The following is a 23,430-nucleotide window of genomic DNA, read 5'->3' as shown; positions in this document are numbered from 1 at the left end:
GCATTGCCTTTCCTACAGTCTCTGCTAATTTTTGTATTTAGATTTTTTAGATTTGACATTTATAGATAAAAATTGTGAGCTGTGTGGGCAGCACCAACCCTTCACTGGTGGGCATGTCGAGCTACAGGAGGCAGTCTCTAGTTGTTCTATCTATTTTCCTGCTCGGTATTTAAACTACCACCATCACAGTAAGTTTCTGGGATATACTTACATCCCTGGCATCAGGGATTTTCCTGGGGATACCCAAGTTCACCACCAACAACTGATGCTTATTTTTATTTACTCCACGCTTCCTCTGAATTTCTCCACTGTCTCTTTTAATTGTTGCAACTCCCACCACTTTGTCCATCATTTTCCACCTCTAGCTACTCTCTCTTCCTGCACTCCTCTGCCTTCCATGTTTATTTTGTTCTCCCTCCTAAGTGGATTGCAGGCATCCACAATTTGGCCTTCTAACATGTTACCCTTCATGTTATAAAGGATTTGTATAGCGGGTATTCTGTTAGCAGGGCTAAGATCTGCTTGTCATTGAGTGCATCTTATGTTTGGTCCTTTTCGATCTCTGTTACTTCACTATTTTCCAGTTCATCCTTTGTCTACAAAGTTCTTGGTGTCCTCATTTTTAATACCTGAATAATGTTCCATTGTTTAAATATAGCATATTTTCTGTATTTATTCCTGAGTGGAGATGAGGTATACCATGATTGTTTCCAGCATTCAAATATTATAAGTAAGACTGCTGTGAATATCTTCAATCACATGTCCGTGTTATGTGTGGATCAAGATTGAGTCTATTTGTTGAAGTGAGTGGTAAAGCTGGGTTTTCAAGTAAAGCTATGTGCAATTTTCTCTGAACCTCCACTTAGACATCCAAAGTGACTATCCAGCTACAAATCCCACGAGCATTGTAGGAGTGTTAAACTTTCTCTACATTCTAGCCCACTATGCTACTGCATTAATGTTTTGTTTTAGCCATCCTGATTGTTTTAACAAAGACTCTTGTGTTCATTTTGATTTGCCTTTTTGTGAACTAAGGATGTTAAACATTTCTCGATATGTTTTTCACTTACTGAGCTACCTCAGTTGAGAATTCTTTGTTAGCTCTGTAATCCAGTTTAAAAGTTGTGTTGCTTGATTGTCTGGGAGTTTACATTTCTGAGTTCTTTCTATATTTTTGGTTTTGGCCCTCTCTCAGATGTATGGTTCATAAAACTCTTTTCCAAATGTGTAGGTTGCTGTTTTCCTATTGTCAGTGTACTTGACTTTAAAGAAAGTTTTCAGAATGATGGGATTTCGTAAATTGATTGGTGCTCTTAGAGTCTGAAACTTTGGTGTTCTGTTCTTAAAATTTTCTCCTGTGCAAATATGTTCTAGGCACTTTCTGACACTGTCCCTTCTATTGGCTTCTGCATATCTGATTTTGTGAGGATTTCATTGATGTTCTTGGCCTTTAACTTTGAAGGAGAGAGAAATGGATCACTTGGCACAGAGATATATCTAGACCACCAGTTAGGAGAATATCATTTCTTAGAACGCTTTGTGTTATATATAACATACTTAGTCATCACTGAAATGCAAATAAAAACAACTGTGAGATACCTCCTCACATCAGTCAGAATGACTAATGTCAAAATTCAGGTTACACCATATGCTGTCAAGTATGTGGAGAAAGAGGAACACTCCTCCATTGTTGTTGGGATTGCAAACTGGTAAAACCTCTCTGTAAATCAGTCCTGAGTTTCCTCCAAAATTGCACTTGCTGAAGACGCAGCTATACCTTACCTGGGCATATACCCAAAAGATGCTCCAACATACAACAAGGACACATGTTACACTATGTTCATAGCAGCCTTATTCATAATATCCAGAAGCTGGAAAGAGCCCAGATGTACTTCACCAGAAGAATGTATACAGAAAATGGCCTATATTCACACAATGGACTAGTACTCAGCTATCAAAAACAATGAGTGCATGAAATTCATAGGCAAATGGATGGACCTACAAAATATCATCCTGAGTGAGGTTACCCAATCACAGAAAAACAAACAAAGTATATAATCATTGATTATTGAATATCAGCCTAAATGTTGTAATTAGCTATGATACAATGCACAGACCACATGAAACTCAAGAAGGAGGAAAAAATGCACATGATTCACGCCTTCCTTAAGGGTAAATAAAATATCCATAAGAGGGGTAGGGAGGCATTCTTCTTAAGAGACTGAAGAAATGGCCATTCAGAATCTGCTAGACTTTTGGCACACACACACACACACGCACACACACACACACACGCACACACACACACACACGCACACACACACACACATTATATATATATATATATATGCACCAAACTATTTTGGATTAAATAAGGATTTGAGAGTTTATTATTTGAAGTAGGTCCACAATATTTACACTGTTATAGTTACTCTATAGCTGGGCCCCCCTTTGTTGCCAAAATCATTCCAAAAAATGAAATTGTAAACCAAAATATTTTTGAGTACATAATTAAGGAATATTTATAAAGTCCCCTATCAAGGAATATACAATAAGAAAGTGAAATACAATATTTATTCAATTAAATATCTGTACGGAGAATACTGGCCTTTAGGAAACAGAGAAAACCTAGAATATTGAACTATATATCACAGGAATGAACACGGCAATTAATTATTATATAGAAGATTCTTCTCCACTCCATATTCCTAAATCATTTCTATCCATGCCAAACCCTGAGTACATTTCTCCATTCAGAGCATGTAACCACTAATGAAGCAAAGAGATTTCTCTAGCTTTAGAGAGATGGAGTACGTAAAGGTTTGTACTGTGTCACAGGAGACATACCTGGAGAGGGCACTCCAAATCTAATCAATGTAAGGAAAACTGTTTATCTATTAGGCCATGGCAGTTCTCAGTGACATCATCATTAGACCCTGCTTCAAATATCTCTTGGAGCCTGGAGGCCCTTAGCTTCTTCTGTGATGTCACAAGTATTGTCGTGGCTGCAACTGCCTCTCATATATTCCTTCAGTACCTTTAGGTTAAACTAATTGGTCTCTAATTCAACGTAAACAGCCATTTGGGAGGGAGAATAAAGAGGATGATGATATCAGTGATGGGGAGAAGAAAGTTGGCCTTCTGACTTGGTGTAACAAAAAAAAAAGGAAGAAATATATGATACTTGGGATAGCTCACAGAGACTTTAGTAGGGGTTGAGTGGGATCTCTGAAGAGATAGCCTTGATCTGACCCTTCCACATATGGGAATAATGAGCTTGGGCCCTTTCAGAAACATATGGACTTCCCTGTTCTTTTGGTTCCTGGAAGTTAGAGATTTTATATCATTAATTTCTTTATTCCAAATGCCAAGTGTTCAGCAGGGCACAGTTGTTTTCCTGAGAGCTCATGGCCTTTATTCTTTTTGTCAAGAAGAAAAAGGTCCTAAAGATGAAGAGAAAGACAAGTACTGTGTCCTCCCCTCACAGTTAACTCTTCCATTCTTTGGATTCCTATAGTGCAGTTTGTGTCTGACATTGATATCTCAGAGAGAGAACGATTCTAGTTGAGATTTCCTTATCTCAGTCTTTCCACTAGTATTACTCTGACTACCATTCCCTGACAATGATCTTTTGATTTCTGAGTTAATAGCTGTGATTACCTGGCAGCTTTCTTTTCTCTTATTTCTTACATTTTTTAATTTTAAGCAAATTTTATTCCTGTTTTATTCGATATTTTTATATTTACATGTCAAATCTTATTTCCTTTCCCAATTTCCTGCCCAGAAGATCTCTATCTGGTCCCCCTCCTCTTATATAACCCCCCTTACTGTCTGTTTTCAGCTCATTGATGTGCCACTAGAATGCACTTCTGTATTTGATGTGCTCTAGCTGTGTCTCACATGGAAGATCTATATACAGTTGCTGTCAGCATGCACTTCTTAGCTTTATCAAACTTATCAATTTATCTATTCTAGTGAGTGATATATATATATATGTGTATATATATATACATACATACATATTTCTGCCACATGTTTGGCATGATCTGAATGGGATTCCATCAGTCTCTGCTCTTAATTCATAAATAGTATCGTTCCACCTTTTAAAAAGGAGTGAACCATGCACATTTTGTGTGTACTTTTCTTAAGCTTCCAGTTGTCTGTGGACTGCATCTTGGGTAACTTGAGCTTTTATGCCAATATTCACTTTCAGTGATTTCAAACAATGTGTATTTTTCTGTGATTGCATTACCTTAATCAGTGTGATATTTTCTAGTTCATTCCATTTGTCTATGTCTTTTTTGAGATCATTGGTTTGATACCCTAGTAGTACACCATTGCGTAGATGTACCACATTTTCTGTATTCATTCCTCTGATGAATGCCATTAGGGTTCCTTCTAAGTCCTGGGTATTATAAATAAGGCTGCTATGACCATAGTTGAGGTTGTCTCTTTTTTGTATATTGGAGCATCTTTTGGTTATATGCCAAGAAGAAATATATCTGGGTCATCAGGTCGTGCAATTTCTAATTTTCTGATGAATCTCAGACTGATTTCTAGAGTGTTTGAACCAGTTTGTAATCCCACCAACAAAGAAGGAGCATTCCCCATTTTTGACATCCTTATCAACATCTGCTATCTCCTGAGTTTTTATTTCAGCCTTTCTTACATGTGTGAGGTGGAATCTCAGGGTTGTTTTCATTGACATTTCCTAGATGACTAAAAATGATGCACATTTCTTTAGATGCTTCTCAAATATTTGATATTCCTCAGTTGAGAAATCTTTGTTTAGTTTGGACCACAATTTTAATAGGGTTATTTGTCTCTCTGAAGCATTACTTCTTGAGTTCTTTGTATGTATTAGGTAATAGCCCTCTGTCAGGTGTAGGATTGGTGTAGACCTTTCCCCAATTTGTTTCATGTCATATATATATATGACAAAGTTGTTCTGAACCTTGACACCCAGTAGCAAGTTGTCCAATAAGGTGTACAACAACAAGGAGTTGGTGAGCAACATTCCTCTATTAGTGGCTTTAGCAAGCTGACTGAATCCTCCGGCCTCCGTATATGCTGGGTCAGGAATCTATATGGATGTCACACTGTTATTTAGACAGACTACACCAAAAACATCATATTATTTACACAGTACAGTATTGAAGCCTCTCCATATCACATAAATGGGATACTGATGTTAATATTCTACAGAGATGACAGCAATCTCTCCCTACTCTTGTCAGGAATTTATTCTTCCATAAGGAAAATCAATGGGTATTGTTATGTTTCAAAGCCTGAACTAAAGGTCTGATCATGAAAAATCGTTTTTAAAGTTTTTAAAGTTCATCCTGGTTTCATTTGAGATTTTTGGATAGGCAGATGTTTCCCAATAGTGTTTGCGATATATAATAAGTACACAGTGAAATGTATTGGCTGAAAGAATAACATAGTATACAACAGAGTACACGATGCCTGCTGTATAGGTTATTCTTTCTCACAGGAGAAAGTTTATGTATCAAAGGATGTGTGGATTAGTACAGCAGCTGCTGACAAGTTTTGAAGAAGCATTGCTGAGGGCTACAATGGATTTTCAACACCGTGATATGCCATGGCCAGTAGGGACTAGCAATTACTTGGCTTGAAAACATCAGATAATTTGATGTTTGACAGCTAGGTTGGATGATTCTGGATTATTATTAAATTAGCACAAAAGCATGTAAATACAAGATGGCATCCCAGAGCAATGAAGAGTCATTGTGGGGACCTTCACCCAGAACAAAGAAGTTGATTACCAGATCCATAGATTGTGATCAGATCCAAATGACTATAAATAAAGAAATATGGGAATCACTTGTTCATCAAATTTGACACTTTATTAACTTTTTCCGTTTTGTCCTACTGTTCTGTGCTAATCCTTAGCTCTTCATTACTTGTTCTTAAACAAGTGTTAATATGTGTTGATTACCACATGCTATTTAGCAGAAGGAATTCAGGAAAAATATTTATTCCTGCTTTCTCTGGCAAGTCAGCCAGGAGCCTCTCCCTGATTGGGGAGCTCCTTAACTGTTATTGAACCTCATATAAAAGGGAAAGAAAGACATCACTCCCACTGATGTTTATATATATATATATATATATATATATATATATATATATATATATATAGTCCATATATATCAGATGAACCAAAAAAAAGCTGCACAACCTTTTGTTTAGTGCTTTTACCTTTTCATAGATTTTAGACAATATTCTCTCTATGCAAAAAAGAATTCCATCTAGGTAAAATGTTCCAAAGGTTATTGTTAAATACTTTACATAGGATAATGTGCTTAGACTGGTGTACATTTTATATATAGTCATTCAGTCCAACAGCTGATTCATCCACAGGTGTTCTGCATACTTAAATGCATACAAATATACCTCCATGTATGTGGATATTAAACGTAAAGGACCTACCAATACATTTGGGTGGATCGATGGATCGATGCAAGGATTGATAGGGTAGAGAAAGAGTCCCCCAAAGCACCAAACTTATTTCTTTTCAATGGCATTTTTATGTCTCCTTAAACAAATGATCTTAAAAATTACCTCAGATATAAAATATTACAAATCATGGGAGTTAGAGAAGGATGTTCAAAGGGTTGTTTCATTCTATATGTTCTTTATAATTTGAAAGAAACAGTGTCCTATGGCATTGCCTAAACTTCATGCACAGTTGTGACTTAAGACGTGGTCCTGAATATTTACCTTGAATACAAATTCGTCCCCAACTTATTTCTCTTTTTAGGGTAATAATGAAATACTTTTGTATTTATCATTATATAGCCTTTATTTACTATTAAGTGGAATGGTCTCATTCTATCCTTTAGTTTTGCTTTATTACATCTTTCTAGCAAACAACTAAAATCATATCTTTAATCCTAATTTCTAAGATTATCTGAAGCAAATGAGGAAGTCTATAAAATCATTAATTCATCTAACCAACATTATTATATGAAAGCTTATCTTTTGTTGATCTGCAGGACAGATACTCAGTGGGGACTGTTGGGGGACAGGGCAATGCACAGCAATTCTTGTGCTTGTAAGTCTGAGAGGAAAGGCAAATCAGGTGCAAGAAGCAATCCCCAGATGAAGTCTCTTGACCCTTTGGAACTCTAGCTCCTGCATCTTAGTCCACGCAAATGGTCAGAGAAATCAAGGAGGGTCACCTGTTAGCCTGAGCCTTTCCTAGATTGCTCCAGACAAAGGGCCACTTTTGTCTGTTTGTCTGTCTTTGTGTTTGTTTTGTTTTCTTAAACAGTGTTTTATTTGTATTGCCCTGGGTATCATGGTACTCACTACATAGACCAGGCTGGCCTTTAGTTCACAGTTACACCCACCCATTATCAGGTACTGGAATTAAAGGCATGAACCAACACTATCAGGCATCTGAGGACTCTTAAAAATTTCTACGCAACCATACAACTTGTATTTAAACAAATAGTATCTGAATTTATAACTAACATGTAGACTAAACCTAAGAAGCTTACAAAATTCAAATGTAATTTGTTCGGCTGATGTCATATTTTGTGATTTCATTGTCATGCAAATATGAGGACCTGAGTTTGAATTCCCAACATGTATGTAAAAAGCCACCAGTTGAGAACAGAAATACTTTTTTTTGATGATTGATAAACTCATCTAAGAGCGCTGTTTCAAATGAGTTATGAGTTCTCTTTTTATGTTCAAAGTTTGTTTGTGTTTTAACCATGTGAATGTGTGCATGCACACACACACACACACACACACATACACACACACATACACACACACAAACTCACAGGCACATTCATATGCCCATGCACACACACAGGTATGTGTGATGTTTGAAGAAGCCAAAAGGGATCATTGGAAGACTTGAGGCTGAATTTACTGTCAGGGTGGGGGAGGAAGGCATATTAGACCCAGAAGAGAAAACAGAGTGAAAGAGGAGGAACATGCAATGGTTGATGTTTCAAAAAAGCATGGACATACCATCTGGTTAATTGGACTTAAGAGAAGGCCAGAGAAAACATACTAATAGTGTGGAATTATAGATAGACAATAGATTTTAATGAGATAAAGTGTAAATATCTGGCCAGTTCAATTCCTCATAATAGCTTATCTAAATAAAATTGTGTATGTATGTTTGTTGTGTGTGTGTGTGTGTGAGTGTGTGTGTGTTGTGTGTGTGTCTTTTAACAGGGAATAAAATGGACAAAGACAGGGTAAAAACACTAGATTGGGATTAATTTTCTTTCTACAACAAATTACCTCTTTGCTGTTTTTTGTTTGTTTGTTTGTTTTTGTTTTTCTTGTTGATGGTGGTGGTGGTGGTGTTGGTGGTGGTGTTGGTGTGTGTGTGTGTGTGTGTGTGTGTGTGTGTGTGTGTGTGTTTTGCGCTATGTCTTCCTATTGTCTCAGTGCTCCAAGGTCACTCCCCAGACACCTTATAGAGATCAGGATTAGTGTATAAAGAATTGTATGTCTCAGAGATCCTCTGTACAGTCAGGGTGCCGCAATTGTCATATACAGACAGGCTCCCACTGTGACATAAGAAGGAGCTCTAAATGGTGATGTGTAGTATGCATTAGTCAGACATACTTCCAAGACAATGGACTCTTACAAGGCTCTTTGGTTATTTCTTGCTTTCCTAACCATCCTTTCCCCTGGTGGCCCTGTTGCATACAAACTAGATTACAATATCCTAGTACGCCAGGAAAGCACTCTTGCCTGGTTCTTCCCTGATTTACCAGAAAGCAAGTAGAGGAACTCCACACAAAGCTTTCACTTAGGATTCAGAAGGCTTTCTCACCTACTCCCAACTTTGCATTTTCTCCCCTTAAAGGACTGAAGAAAATTTCTGTCATCCACACTTGGTCGAAATCACCTTCCATAAGTGTCCTAGAAGGTTGCTAGTTGGCGAAAATCAAAATATGAGAGGAGGTGTGTTCTACAGCTTGCCCTCTTCTCAGCAGACAATCAACAAATATTTCTCCAGGCTCTTCTGTGTGACAGCTCTGTGCCCATGTCCGAGGGGCCCACAGGTGTGTGAGACAAGGAACATAAGTTAGGGAAAGGAAGACTGCAACACAGTAAGGAAAACTGCGGGAGAGTTAGGTCATGTGGCCAGTAATTTCTTTGTTTTAATTCCCTTCATCTTTTCCCTTTGCATCTGGACTACAGCCTTTTCCAAGTCCTCTCATCCCATTCCCACTCTCACATGCTCCTCTTCAATTGCTCCCTATCCTTTGCCTTAGAGATGGAGGATTCCCACATGTGTTCCAATCTGCCATACTCTACACCCCCTTTTTTAGTTGGGAGACTTTTAATGATTCTATTTCCTTAGGGGCTTTACCTCCATTTAAGTTGTTTACCTTGATTTAAATTTGAAATAGACTATTTTGTTCTGATTTTTTAATGTTAAGGAATATATGCTTTTGTAGTAAACCTAAGGATTCTTTGAGTTATCTCATTGTTCCTCGTTATGTTTCCCTTCATTTCTCTATTTTGTTAGTTAGGATAGTGTCCCTCCATGTTTGAATTAGATTAGCTAACTTGTTAATTTTATCAACTCTTGGGATCCTTGATAATATTATTGTGTTCCTTTTTTCTAATTTACTGATTCCAGCCTTGAGTTTGATAACTTCCTTCTGTCTCCCTCCCTTTTTCTTTTTTTTTTTTTCTTCTAGATGTTTCCCCTGTGTTTTTAAGTTGCTGGTACGTGATCTCTCTGATTGGACTGGAAAGGCCCTTTTTGAAGTGAACTCTCCTCTTTGCAATTCTCTCATTGTTTCTCATGAGTTTCTGTATGCTACTCCTTCATTTTCACTGAATTTTAGAATGTTTTTAATTTCTGTATGTCCCCTCGAGGCCATCAGTCATTTGGTAAAGAGTTGTCTAATTTATATGAGTTTGTAGAGACTTTTCCTTGATTTTTAATCCTAGCTTTAATCCATGGTGATCTTTTCCTATATCTGTGTTCTCTTATTGTATGTAAGACATCTGGCTAGGCCTTTCTGGCTTTTAGACCTTCTGCTGAAAATTAATATAATTTTGTTAAGTTTGCCTATGTTTGTTTCTTGGGCTTTTTGCCTTGTACCGTTTAATATCCTTTTTCTGTAGATTAAGTGTTTTGATTATTATGTGGACACATTTGTTTGATTTCTTTTCTTTTAGTCAAACATATTTCTTGTTCTGTAAACTTCATGTACATTCATGGACATCTTTTCCCTTAGGTTAGGAGAGGTTTCTTCTATTACTTTGTGGAAAATAGTTCCTGGAATTTTGAACTGAGAATCTTCTCCAACTATTACTATTGCACTTAGGTTTGTTTGTTTGTTTTTTACTTTTTTCATAGTGTCCCATATTTCTCGGAGGTTTTAGATTTACTATTTTTCTTTACTGATAGATTAATTCCTTCTGTCTTCTATGGCTGCAATTGCCACTCCCATCTCTTATATTCCCTTGTTGATGTTTGCGTCTATAGTTTCTGTTCTCTTACCTAGGGTTTCTGTTTCCAGGGTTTCTTTATTTTATGTTTTTATCATTTCTTGTATTTTTCTTTTCAGGCCTTGTACAATCTTATTCATTTTCTTCACTCATTTGATCGTCTTTTCCTATATTTATTTACAGGTCTTATTCATTACTTTTTTAAAGTTCTCTACCATCTTCATAAGATTAGATTTAAGGTCATTTTCTGCTGCAGCTGTGATTTAATATTCATGACAGGCTGCTTTAGGATAGCTAGAACATGGTTTTACCAATTGCCCTGGAGTTATTGATTGTGATCTTATGTTGGCCTTTAGCTCTCTTGGTTTTGCAGTTATTATTGATTTACATGATGATTTCTGAGATTATCAGTGTTGGAAAAGTGCTTTTGGATGCCCCACACCATTGATTCCTGTTTTTTCTCTAACTTCTAGTCTGAGTGTCCCAGAGCACCAGTTACTTGCAAAAGTTCAAACCCAGTAGGAGTCTATCCACGGATGTTTATGGCCTATGTGGCCTATTGGGTTTTGGGTGCTTAACTTGTTTCTATGGTACCTAGTATAAGTTTTGATTGGGGACCCTGTTACCAAATTAATCTAGAGCAAAGAGGTGGAAGTTGTTCTCCAGATAATGGACCCTAGGGATTGGGATGCTATTTAAGGTTCCTGGGTGTGCTTTAAGGGGTCTTGTTACACAAGGAATTGGGGCAGGACCTTATGTGGTTAGTCCTAGTCACAGCTGGTCTCCATGAAAGCAGTCAGAGTTGTGCATCAGAAAATGGAGTGCAAGATTGAGGGTGTAGTTTACTCCTGCAGAGTGTGCTTTAAGGGGATTTGACTGGCAAGTGCTTGAAGCAGTGTCTTCCCGGTTGTCCATTGTGCATGTAGGCCTCAGGGGAAAAAAAGTAGAGTTTTGAGCCATGAAACATAGTGCTAAAGATGGAGTCTAAATGCATGAAGTTTAATTGAAACCAAAATTCTTTATTGGCATTCTTTATCTTTTTTCTTAAGATACCTATAAACTCTCGCACAGTTTTGTTTATGTCCTGTTTAACTGAATACTAATTATGGAGGAAGTTTGCTTCCACAGCAGTAACAGATATCTTGGATTGAGAAGAATTAAGCACCAAATCCCTGTGACTTGGTTGGAGGCACCTACTCTATCCTGGGTCTATACCCATTTGACACAACCTAACATTAATGTTTGTGTCTATTTATATGTCTAGGTATCTAGGTATCATGGTAGGTAGATGAACAGATAGAGAAGTATAGATCTGATATATATATATATATATATATATATATATATATATATATATATATATGTGTGTGTGTGTGTGTGTGTGTGTGTGTGTGTGTGTGTGTGTGTGTGTGTGCCTGTATTGGTTTGTGGACATATGGGGTGAGGAGAGATTTATTTCAGTGACTTACAGTCTCTGGTCCAGTTAATCCAACAATGACTGGCTGTGAAAGTTAAGTTCAAGAATCTTATAGTTGCACCATCACCAAGAATGATGTCTTAAGTTGTCTTCTGTGGTTTTGGAATTCTTTTAAATTAAGATTTAATGCCAGTAATGAAATAAACTTTCTATCAAGACAGAACAAGCAGGATAAGAACAAACACCTCTTTCTTCCATGTCCTCATATAGGCTTCCAATAGAAGGAATTGCTCACTTTGTAACAGAATTAAATATCTGGATTCAATGTGTGTTTTTGTATTTTACATATTCAGACTAGAAGTAGATCTTTTCACTTGTGAATGAAAGCAGAATTCCTTCAAAGATATGCCCATTATTTTATGGTTTTATATAATTCCAGTTGTAATCAAGTAGGCAACCAAATTAGCCATCATGAGTCTACTTCTTGTCAACTTGAGACAACATCATACTTCCTTATATTGTGAATAATTTGTAAATGAAATTAATGACCAGATTATAATGGTACCTTGATATAGTAGAATGATGCTACATACAAATCGAAACGAATTATATATTAAACCAGGTCATAGTTATACTGAATGCGATATAATTATCAATTCCACAATGTCAAACATGTTATAGATTTAGAATAGGTGAAATGGGATTTATGGCACTTTCTTTATTATCTCAAATTTGAAATGAATATGAAAATGATTGTATTGTCTTAATTGTTATTATATTGCATGGTACAGTAGTTGATGAAAGAAAACACAAAAATCTATAGAAACACTTTGTTAACAAAATACGAAGCAATTATTGATTTCAATTATTAATCATTTTCTACAACTAGTTATGGTTATTTAGACAACCATGTGTAAGTACAACCTTAGGTTATATTTATAAATACCTTCTTCACTACCCTGTTTTATTTTCTTCACCCATTAGAAGCACCTCATTAGATACCAATCTCCATGCCTGGTGGTTTTGTACCCTTTGTCATTCTGCATTAGTTTGTCTATTTTCTTTTCACATTGGCTATGAGGACAAAGATCCCTCCATCTTTTCTAAGCTCAAGCTGTTTCGCGATTCTACCCCCTGGCCTGATAAGTTTTATGGCAGAACACCCAACACTCTTTTAGAAACTGAGAAGATGACATAGCTAACCACATGTTCTTGACTCTTGTTAGACTGCTTTCTTGTTTCCCCCTTCAATAGCCAAACAGGATATGTGTCTTTAAAACTCAATCTGGCAATTTGCATTTGGAGTTAGTCTATTGAAAATGTTTCCCTCCAAGCTTTGGTCATTCTGAGGTGTCTGTCGATTTTACCCTGTAATATCGGGAAGCCTTAGATTTATCTTTTTGAAATTGTAACCAGTTTGAGCAACTTATACATTTCATCATGGACTATGACCCTGATATCTGAAGAATTCTTTCAAAGTGCAACCTGAGGCATTCAACAGGGAACCAAGACAAAGAAACTCAACAGAGTTGTTCATTCACCTGTGATACCCTGGTCTAAATTGCCTATAGAAATTGTCATTTATCTTGCCACTTCACTACTCGATATAACACCTTCTGTTGAACATAGTGATGGCCATTTTTTTACTTCTGGTAACAGACATCAAGATTCTAGTGAGATGTCTCCAAATGACCCTTTTCGGAAGTGTATGATTGTGTTGTAGCCACCATTAATTGTCTCCTTATATACATTTGTTTATGTGTTGTCTATCTCTGTCTCTTCTGAACATTCTGTTGTTTGTCATTGTGAGTTGAGAATTTTGTATTAAAACTAATAAGCAGTTCTCTCCTTGGGGATAATATCTTTATTATTTCCTGAAGACTTATAAAGACAAGGATGTGTGTATGGATTCTTTGAGTTAGAATGGCCTTCCTTTAATGTTAAATGGCTGAGTTCAGTGACAAAAAAACACTGGAAATCTGGAGAAGTATGGCTGGGCATCATAAGAACTACTAGACATTCTAATTAGTTTCCTTCAATAGATGTGTGCTTATGTTTATAACAACATGTTCCTCTCTGCTTTGCACCTGTTTCCTTAAAATTATATTTGTGACAACTTTAAAAATATCCTTCCCCTAGGAAATAACAGGGACAAAACTACAATCCCAAGAGTACACAGGGATTTACCTATAACTCTAGTCATATATGTAGCAGAGGATGGACTTGGAAGGAGAGGTCCTTTGTCCTGTCAAGTCTCAATGTCCCAGAGTAGGGTAATGTCAGGGAATGGAGGTTGGAGGGAGTAGGTGGTAGGTGTATAAGGAGCTCCATCATAGAATCAGGGGAAGAGGGATGGGATAGTTTGTTCCTGGAGGTGAAACAGAGAAAGGGAATAACATTTAAAATGTAAATAAAAATAAATAAATTATGTCAATCTTTCCGTAACCATGCGTGGAGAGAAAAAACATTAAAAAAATTATACACATTTATTAAGATGAAGAAGAACTACACCAACCCTCTTTCTTTTTAGTATTGATGACATCATGCTGTGCATCAGCCATGCCCAAGTGCCCTTTCCTCTTCTTCTCCCGAAGTATCTCATTGCATACCTAGGATTGATCCAATTAAGTTCCTTGTGTCCTCAACAGTCGAATATGGCTTCAGAATGTGCAGCTCCTGCAATTATTTTCCTACAGGTAACCTCTGATCTTTCTCCTTTGGGAAGAAAAGATCTGAGTAAAGAGCCTCTATCCAGAGTTATGATAAGCGTTTCCTTAAGATCCAGTGAACAATACAAATAGAGCACAAAGAAACCCTCTTCCTCTGAGAAAACTCAGACACTCATCTCTATTTTGTAGAATGTTTTTAAAGTTAATCAACCCAAAGGCAATGCAGGCAAACTGTTACTGGCCACCCTGTTCATATCAAAAAAGAGGGACTGAATAATTTTGGAAAATAAAAACCAAGTTCTGGGTCCATTTATGGATCTCTGACTGATAACAATAATAGTATTGAGAGTCAGTTTCCATTCCACACACCTCCCTTAGGATTCTGACCTTGACCAAGGTACTGTGGTTCTGGGCATCTAATTCCAGACTTTCTGGCTGGGCTACAAGCAGCACCTCAGAAGCCAGAAAACCTATAAAAGTAAGTGACTTCAACCAGGGTACCTCAGAACATCCTTCTTTTCTAAAATAGTTTTTATGGACTTATCATATCTCTACTCCAATAGTCCTAGATGCCCTGGACCTAGACAGATGTTGAAGTGTGCTTTTGTCACTCAGTTCACACAAGATATTTGATTTAAAAAGATTAGAGGGATGTGGAGGTATTGATGAGTCTCAGTGGTTAGTAGTAGTTTAAATTAGTGTGAAAATAGAAATCTGAATGAAAGCCAGGAGGACAGGAGATTTAAGAAGGCCATTAGTGGTAATCCGAAGAGTAAATCTGAATAATAATAATCAAGTCTGTTAAAACAAATATGAAAAGGGCTAGAAGAGAGCAAGCAACCGTTGGAGCAAGACAAATATGCCTCTTGAAAATGAAGTGAACATTGGAAAATTAGTATTGTAATTGGAAGTAAAAGGTACAGCAAGTCCTACAGTTAGAACAGTGATGGGGCCCAGGGTGCTGTACTCCAGGAGCCTATGGTAAAACTTAAACTTGTGACAGAGAAATTGATTTCATAATGGTCACTGTACCTACATATTCATTCCTCAATAATGTACTATGACAATTTTCTGATCAAAAGATAGCATTCACAGTAGCAAAAGTAAAACTCCCTTAATGTCTCTAAAGCAGCAAACATGCCATTGACATAGTTTGGCGTGATGTTACACACTATGATCCTGGCACTTAGGCAGGAGAATTTCAAGTTAGAGGTCAGCCTGGGCTACATAGTGAGTTCTGTCTCAACCTATTCTCCTTAAGAGAATTGTTATAAGAATTGAGCTATACCATTCAATAAACTCTAAGGGAATATATTGCATGAGTTAGTTGCTTAAAAGATTTATCATTATATTCAGAATAGTGGTCAGATGTGATTTTTGTGGAAATTTTAAGGCGAACACAGTCATTACCATTTCATTAGTGAAATCAATATTATATAGTCTGTGGGTGCAGTCAAGTGGTAGAGTGCATACATCATGTGCATAAGACCCTGGGCTTGAAACCCAATGCTCTAAGAGTGTCATTTAGTTTAGAGAATGCAACAGGCCTTAGATGATCACACTCCCTGCCTGTTTTTCTCTCCCTGATTTTCTGAGACAGGGTTTTTCTGTGCAGCTGTCCTACAACTCACATTGTAGACCAGGCTGGCCACCAATTCAGAGATCTGCCTGCCTCTTCCTCCCTGTTTTGTGATTATAGGCATGAGCCCCCACTGTCTGGCCCTTCATGTCTTTTATAGGCAAAGCAGAGATTTGTAGTCAACCAAGTGCTCCCCTGTCCAGCAAATGCTTTGTACCCTAACAACAGGTTGCCTATTGTGCTTCCATCACTTATTTTTTCTTGAAAGGGTCTTACTCCGTAGCACAGACTAGCCTCAAACTTGTTGCATTGCTGCCTCAGCCTTCTAAGTGAAGGTCTACAGGAACGAACCACTATGGCTAGCATATTCTCCCTCCCCTTCCTTCCTCCTTTCCTCAACAACAACCACACACTCATCCACTGTTTACCTTCCAATTTTGCATTCAACTCCTTCCTACTTTACTACTTTACCCACCCTCGTTGTCTGAGCTTTGTGTATCTGTGTGATTTATTGGTTTCCTTTTTTCCAGCAGTCACTCTGAATGGTCAGCCTTGAACTAGAGAACTGTTTCTATGTTTTCTCATTTTTTTTACTTTCTTTTTCTCAGTATCCAGTATTTACTGCTCCCTTCCATTAGGTAGGCTTTGAAAATTTCTGGTTGGCTGATCAGATGATCAGCCTGTCAGTGATTCACATGGACCTGGAATATATGATCTGTTTTAACAATTAGAACTAAAATGGAATGAGAGGAGGGCCGGTTGCCAAATGATCCACAAGTTAGTGTATAATTTTGTATTCACACTAGTGAATTGCCAGCATAAACAAAGAACTATTGGGAATGATAACTATGACAGTAAAGGTCATGATGAAAACTCATCCAACAGCATTGCACATCTAATTAAATGTGTTTGTCACCCTGTTAGCAATCTCCTTATCTGAAATCATTTATTTGGCTTTTAGGTTGTGTTATGATTTTAGTCAACCACTTGCCAATATATCTAAAACTTACACTTAAAGAATTCAGCAGTAATCTCTCAACCTTCATATGTGTTGGGAGCTGTATCACAACTGCTAGAGTGCCAGCAACTTGTCCTCATAGAAATGCTCAGGATGCCATTGTAGGTGCCAGTGGTCCATGTACTGATTGCTTAGAATCATGTCAGATGCCGTGAGAAAGAACATCCTGGTCAATTCAGAAGTCTTGACCTTCTTCTGGCTCTTTACTCATGCTTAGGTGATGCCAAGTTCATTTAGTTAGGAATTCTGCATTAATAACAAAGATCTAATGGAGACAGATCTAGCTTGTACTCAGAAAAGATCATGATGAATTGGGTGTGGCAGGCCACCACGCCCCTGCAATCCCTGCAAGGGAGGCTGAAGCCATAGGATGGTCGGTCATCCTGGGGTGCATAAATGTAATCCTGTCCCCAAAATAAAAATTACTGCAGAGCAGCAATAAAAAACAATAATGAGCCATAAGCATTCTATGATTATGAGGAGGCCATAGAGAGCGTGCTCTGGGTGTATGTTTATAGTAACTTGCCACTTACAAAGTTGTCTCAGTACCCGTGATATTTCTACATTTTCCTATGTTTAAAGTCATAGAACAAAGCATGTGTTTTTCTTCCTTTTATTAATAGACTCTTTTCCTATAATTTTATTCCAACTGAAAAAAGTACAAAATTGTTTGAATTGGTTCTAGGATATTCCGAAATCAAAAAAGCATTGCCCAGTAGTCACCTCAGCTTCTCCGGTTTCTCATCCACTAAAGAGGTCGAGCAAGTGGTGTCTGCATAGGAGAAAGTGACTGTGAACCCACCGGTTAGGGTTTTACGGATATGTTGATGGTTACCTGTACTGTGAGACTAAATGGTATGAACAGTTAATTTATTTGAATTGTGATATTGTTTTCCTTCTTCTTTGAAATCTTCACAGAACCAGAATTTTGCCACAGATATACATACGGAGTGCGAGCCACTGTTCAGTGCATTCCTGCTTGGCTTTATTTCATTCAGTGCCTGTGCTGGTACTGTGACACAAGAAGAGCCTTTTCTCATCCAGTAAATGCTGCCTGGCAAATACTCTACGACTTTCTTCATCGTGACATTTCCAGCCCTTTACAGCACCCACAAAGGTAGGCTGAGGTCTCCCATCTGAGCCCTTACTACTGCAATCTGTTGCCCTGGACTCTGCCATCCCTGCCGTTGGTTCTGCTGAGGCTCCAGACCCGGGTTATCTCAGTTTAGCCTTGAATACAGTTTTTATCTCATTTCAATTAGCAGTTATTATCAGTAAGACTTGCAGTCAGTTGGTAAGAATTGTGATGCTGTTTCACCCTGTCTGTTGCTCAGTGGCTGTAAACGTATAGCTGCCTAGGGTTTTAATTTAGTTCATTAGAGTGTTTTTTTGTTTTTTGTTTTGTTTTTGAGCACTTTTTTGTTAATTTTTTCTTGGGGGGTTTGGGGAGGTTGAAATTTCCTTGTTTATTAATGAGGTTAAGAAATGGTTAGGTGCATAAAAATCCCTCTCGCAACCAAGTTTATTTTTAATCATTTTCTTTGATGAACTTGTAAGAATTGTTTACAGTCCATTTAATTGCAAATTGAGTTCTCTGATCGCTCCTGTTTCTCATCTCCAAGGCATCCTGCTATGACTTGCTCCTGCTCTTCTGTTGGGAATAGAAAAAAAAAAAACTTTTAAGTTCAGAACCAAATGCAGACGCTCCTTTTGAATTTTTAACCTTTTTCCAAGAACTGTCAATCAGTGATATCCCATCCTTGCACTAAAATGCATTCCTTCTTTGTCTGCTGAGTACAGGGCATCAGCCCACACCTTACACAGTGCAAAGAGCTGTGACTAATGCAGATTAGTAAAGTGCTTTTAAATACTCACGTAAATTGTTCTCAGTAACCTTTTCTGTGTGGCTCAATTGGGAGACATATTCAGAAGTACAAAACTACTGTTGCTCTAACATGTATCTGATGCTATGTCAGATGAGGGCACTGTTAGTACCATGATATTGGTGTCCCTGAACATTCATAGTATGACATAGCGTCTATGCTAGAATAGTATTGAAAATGTATCCATTCTTGTTAAGTGATAGAATTTAATTTAGTACCTCAGTGAAGGAAACACATCCCCATGAATTCCATAATTTTAGTTCCTCCTAAGGAATGCCAGTAGTCAATACCAGTATGCACCTTGATTTATAGAATTGACAGTTGATTTGGTAAAAGATGCTATATGGCTTCTTTTACTAAATAATCAGAAACATCTTCCTCCTGTCTCAGATATAAATGAGTATTGGGATAAATTATACTAGTAATATATTCATTAGGAAGTTAAAATTGCTGGTAGGTGCTATTGACACAAAATACAGCACTCACCCCAGGAAATAAGAGATAGTTAATTCTTGAGGAAAACCTAAGTGCTTGTAGCCTGGGAGCACAGACTCAGGTTATAACCACTGGAGGTGATCACATAATATTTTATTTGATACAGAAAAAAAACATAAATCAGTGCATTTATCACATTGGTGGTCACTGCAAATAAGCAGGCTGCAGCAAAACAAGGGGAACTCTGTGTAGATCTGTGATGTCTGGTCACATGTTTAGCTTTCAGATTGGTAAGGGCTGGTGCCCTGCTAAGCATACATTTTAGGGCTGTAGTGAATTTGGTCCCTAACACCCATGTAAAGGCTGTGGAAGGCAGCAAACACCTATAACTCCAACTCTGGGGAGATAGACAGTGTGACTTGCTTTCCAGTCATATTATGGTGTCATTGAGCTGCAGGTTCAATCAGAGACCTTGTCTGAAAAAATAAGGTAGAAAACACCTGGGAAGACACTGATGCCAAGCTCCCCACACACAGAGAACACATTTGACAGATTTGGATAGTCACAGGCATGTTCAGACTCAGGCGTGAACAGTGAGTGACTTTCAAAGGGACAGTCTAAGGTAGTCGGCTTAGGGTCTTCACACCATTTACAATCACGAAGCTCAGCATTGAGACTCAGCCTTGAGGAACTTATGTTTACATAAAGAACTTTAACAACACAAAAGGATTACAAGTCAAAGGCCTGTCTTATTTACAGAGTGAGTTCAGAAAAACTTGGAAACATAATAAGATCCTGTCTCAAAATAAATAATATAGCTTACCTGTCATTCATGGAGCTCTGTGGTCATTCCTTAGCACGATGTAAGAAGAAATACAATGAAGGTTGGGATGGGCCATCAAAATGGCTTCACAAGTAAAGGCACCTGAAGCAAAACTTGACAGCCTGAGTTCAGTCCCTGAGCACCCATGGTAGAGAAAAAAGACCTGCCTCCATCAGGTTGTTTTCTGACCTCTGTGTTTGAACAGTTGGCTTATGAGGAAATGGATGCTTTGTCCCCAGTATCACAGGGGGCTAGGGAATGTGAACAGAAGTTTGAGCCAGCAAATTTATTTATAAATGAAGCAGTTCTGTACTAATAAATATATATATTTCCTATTTAACTATAGTTTAATGTGGTAGAGTTTTACATTAATATATTTGATGCATTGATTACTTATCTACTGCATATGTATGTAAACTGATAGTAAATATATTCTTTTCTCAAAAACAAAACAATGTGAGATTACATTATTATTATTTCCTTATATCTGATTTAAAATAATAGAGCTTTGTTTAACTGTATATCCTAAGGAATGGTTAAAGTGGTAAATTTGTGGAGGTTTAAAACCAAATATTTTTGAAAGGCTTCTATTATACTATTTTTTGTGAGCAGTGATTAGTAAAACCCTTAGCACAAATCTCTCACACATCCTGCAAGACCACAGATAAAAGATGACATTCAGACGACATGCAGCTGAGAATGACCGTGAAGGTCTGGTCCTCCTGCCATAACCACTCAAGTTCTGGGTTTACAGAAGTGAGTAGCCCTGTCTCGCTCCTTATTTTTATTTTTTGATACCAGGCTCATGCTCAGGGCCCTGAGTGTGGTGTGCCATGTGGTCACTGAGCCACAGGGCTCATCCAGTCTCACCTGGCAGTGTAAGGGGTAATTCTGTTTCCTTCTTCTGTTTCCCTTGACCCCATTTGTCACGGCTGTTTTGTCTTACACATAGCTATATCTTTAAAGTGGAGATAATAATACCTATAGCTATTTACTTCACAGAATCATTGTAAGAATCGTCCTGAAAACATGGTATAGACTTTATAGGTGTGCTTGCTGCATGAATGCCCTGGAGAGAAAAATGGAGTAGCCGTTTATTAATTTTGTTGATCATATCAAAAAGTTTTTTTAAAAGATTGAATATTGCTGCATATCGGACACATAAATAATTTTTGTACCAAAAAGTCTAGAACTTGGCATGGCAAAATTTTGTCGTTGAATTGTGTTCAGGTTTCATTTCCTTCCTTCTTTTCTTCCTTCCATTCTTCCTTCCTTCCTTCCTTCCTTCCTTCCTTTCTTTCCTTTTTTCTTTCTTTAAGATTGGGTCTCATGTCAGGTGGTATCAGTACATACGTTTAATCCCAACAGAGGCAGGTAGATCTTTGAGTTTAAGGCCACCCTTGTCTATAGAGTGAATTCTGAAATAGCCAGAGTTACACAGAAAAGCACTGTCTTGAATGAGAAAACAAAAAACAGAACAGAACAGAACAAAACAAAACAAAAATTACAAGTCTCACATAAAAATTAAAAAAAGACAGGGCTAGGCCACACATAGGTCTGACTAGCTTCAAATTCATTATGTAGCTAACTTGACTTTGAACTTCCTACTCCTTTCTTTCTGTTTCCCTCTTAAGTGCTGGGATTACAGGAATGTGCAACAACAACAACCAGTATTATGTGGTGATGGACATCAAACTCAGGGCATCAGTTTGCTAGGCTGATGCCCTACCAGTTGAGCCATTGTCCCAGCCCTAGTTAGGTTATTTTATTGGACAGTGTCCTAAAAAAACAAAGTCTTTAGAAATAATTACTGGGACAAAAGAAGGTAGACAAAATGACTAATTATGTAGATATTGTTCTATTGAGGCTTTTGCAAAAGAAAGATTCGTGAGGAAAGTAGAGTAAAAGACCATGACATGATCTTGTTTAGACTCTGATGTGATTCTTTCAAAGAACTAATCTGCCTGGGTTACCATAGTAACAGCACTGTATTAAGTGCACTTTCAAAATTGATAGAGTGAAGTGGTTGTTTTTTTTTTATGCTGCATGATTTGTTAAGATAGAGGTGGATGCATTAACTCTGCACTTAGAATCATTGTGGGTGAGCATTTAGGCACCCTATTTAGGAAGAGTAGTTATGATAATATTTATTTGGCCTCTTTTGTTATATTAAAAAATAAACATATTTGATATTAGTTATTTGCTATCATTGATATTTGGAGACAAAAGAATTCAGCTAGCAGCCAATCTCTGTGTTCAAAGATTCATATTTCATTCATGAACACATTTGAAACAAAATACCATTTGTGTGTGTGTGTATCTATACCCCTCTCTCTCTCTCTCTCTCTCTCTCCAGGTTCTTCTGGAACTGGAGCTGCACACAGCTGTGAGCTGCCATGTGAGTCCTAGGAATTAAACCCGGATCCTCTAGAGGAACAGCCAGTGCTCTTAACATCGAGCCATCTGTTCTGCCCCAATAAAGTACATTTTAAAGGAAGTATTGAAAAAAATTAGGAAGTTGGCTATTATGCTAATAAATAAAACATGTCATATATATATATATACATATACATATATATATATATATATATATCTTAAAATGTAGTGGACAAAAATGTGCACACATTGCACATACACATGTTGGGGATTTACAATAAAGCCTTGAGCATGATAAGCATATCCTTATACTCAGCTACACCTTGGCCTCCTCAGTGATACCCTGAATAGTATGCAGTATATGGTTTTCATTGAAATATGGAAAGAAAATTTGTTTCATACAGTAAAATATTGCTTCCGTTCTATTTAGTGGAAAGAAAAAGAAAAATCTAGTCATCACCTAATATTTCATCGAAACAGCATTTGCATTTGATTCAGGCAGGCTTCTCAGTGCTTGGTACATATTTTTTAATGGTTTTAAAGGAGATCAAAGAGCTTATCTTCTTTAAAGGCAAAAATTTTACGTGTTTACATAAGGGGAATCAACATTTACCAAATAAAGTGAAATATTATAACCTACTCAACATATCTCATTTCTAGTACAGAAAGACTAAAGCAAAGAAAACTGTACAAAGTGTAGAAACTGCTGGGTGGTCCTTCTTTTCCCTGACACTTACACAAACACTATTCTGTTTCCTATATCAAG

At 37.3% G+C, this 23,430-nt stretch overlaps 1 long non-coding RNA gene across 7 annotated transcripts in view; it reads left to right on the top strand.

Moving 5' to 3' along the window:
* Positions 1–23,430, top strand: part of LOC134484642 (uncharacterized) — a 203,943-nt gene that overhangs the window by 97,169 nt on the left and 83,344 nt on the right. For 6 of the 7 annotated variants that reach the window (XR_010062202.1, XR_010062206.1, XR_010062205.1 and 3 more), the window contains one exon: positions 18,066–18,264. The exons of the other annotated variant lie outside the window; for it this stretch is intronic. This is a non-coding gene — a long non-coding RNA (uncharacterized LOC134484642). The remainder of the gene's footprint in view (positions 1–18,065; positions 18,265–23,430) is intronic. 7 annotated transcript variants of the gene reach the window in all.

Source organism: Rattus norvegicus (assembly GCF_036323735.1).
Source record: "Rattus norvegicus strain BN/NHsdMcwi chromosome Y unlocalized genomic scaffold, GRCr8 chrY_unlocalized_21, whole genome shotgun sequence".
Taxonomy (NCBI): Eukaryota; Metazoa; Chordata; class Mammalia; order Rodentia; family Muridae; genus Rattus; species Rattus norvegicus.
This window is presented reverse-complemented; position numbering and strand designations above follow the sequence as displayed.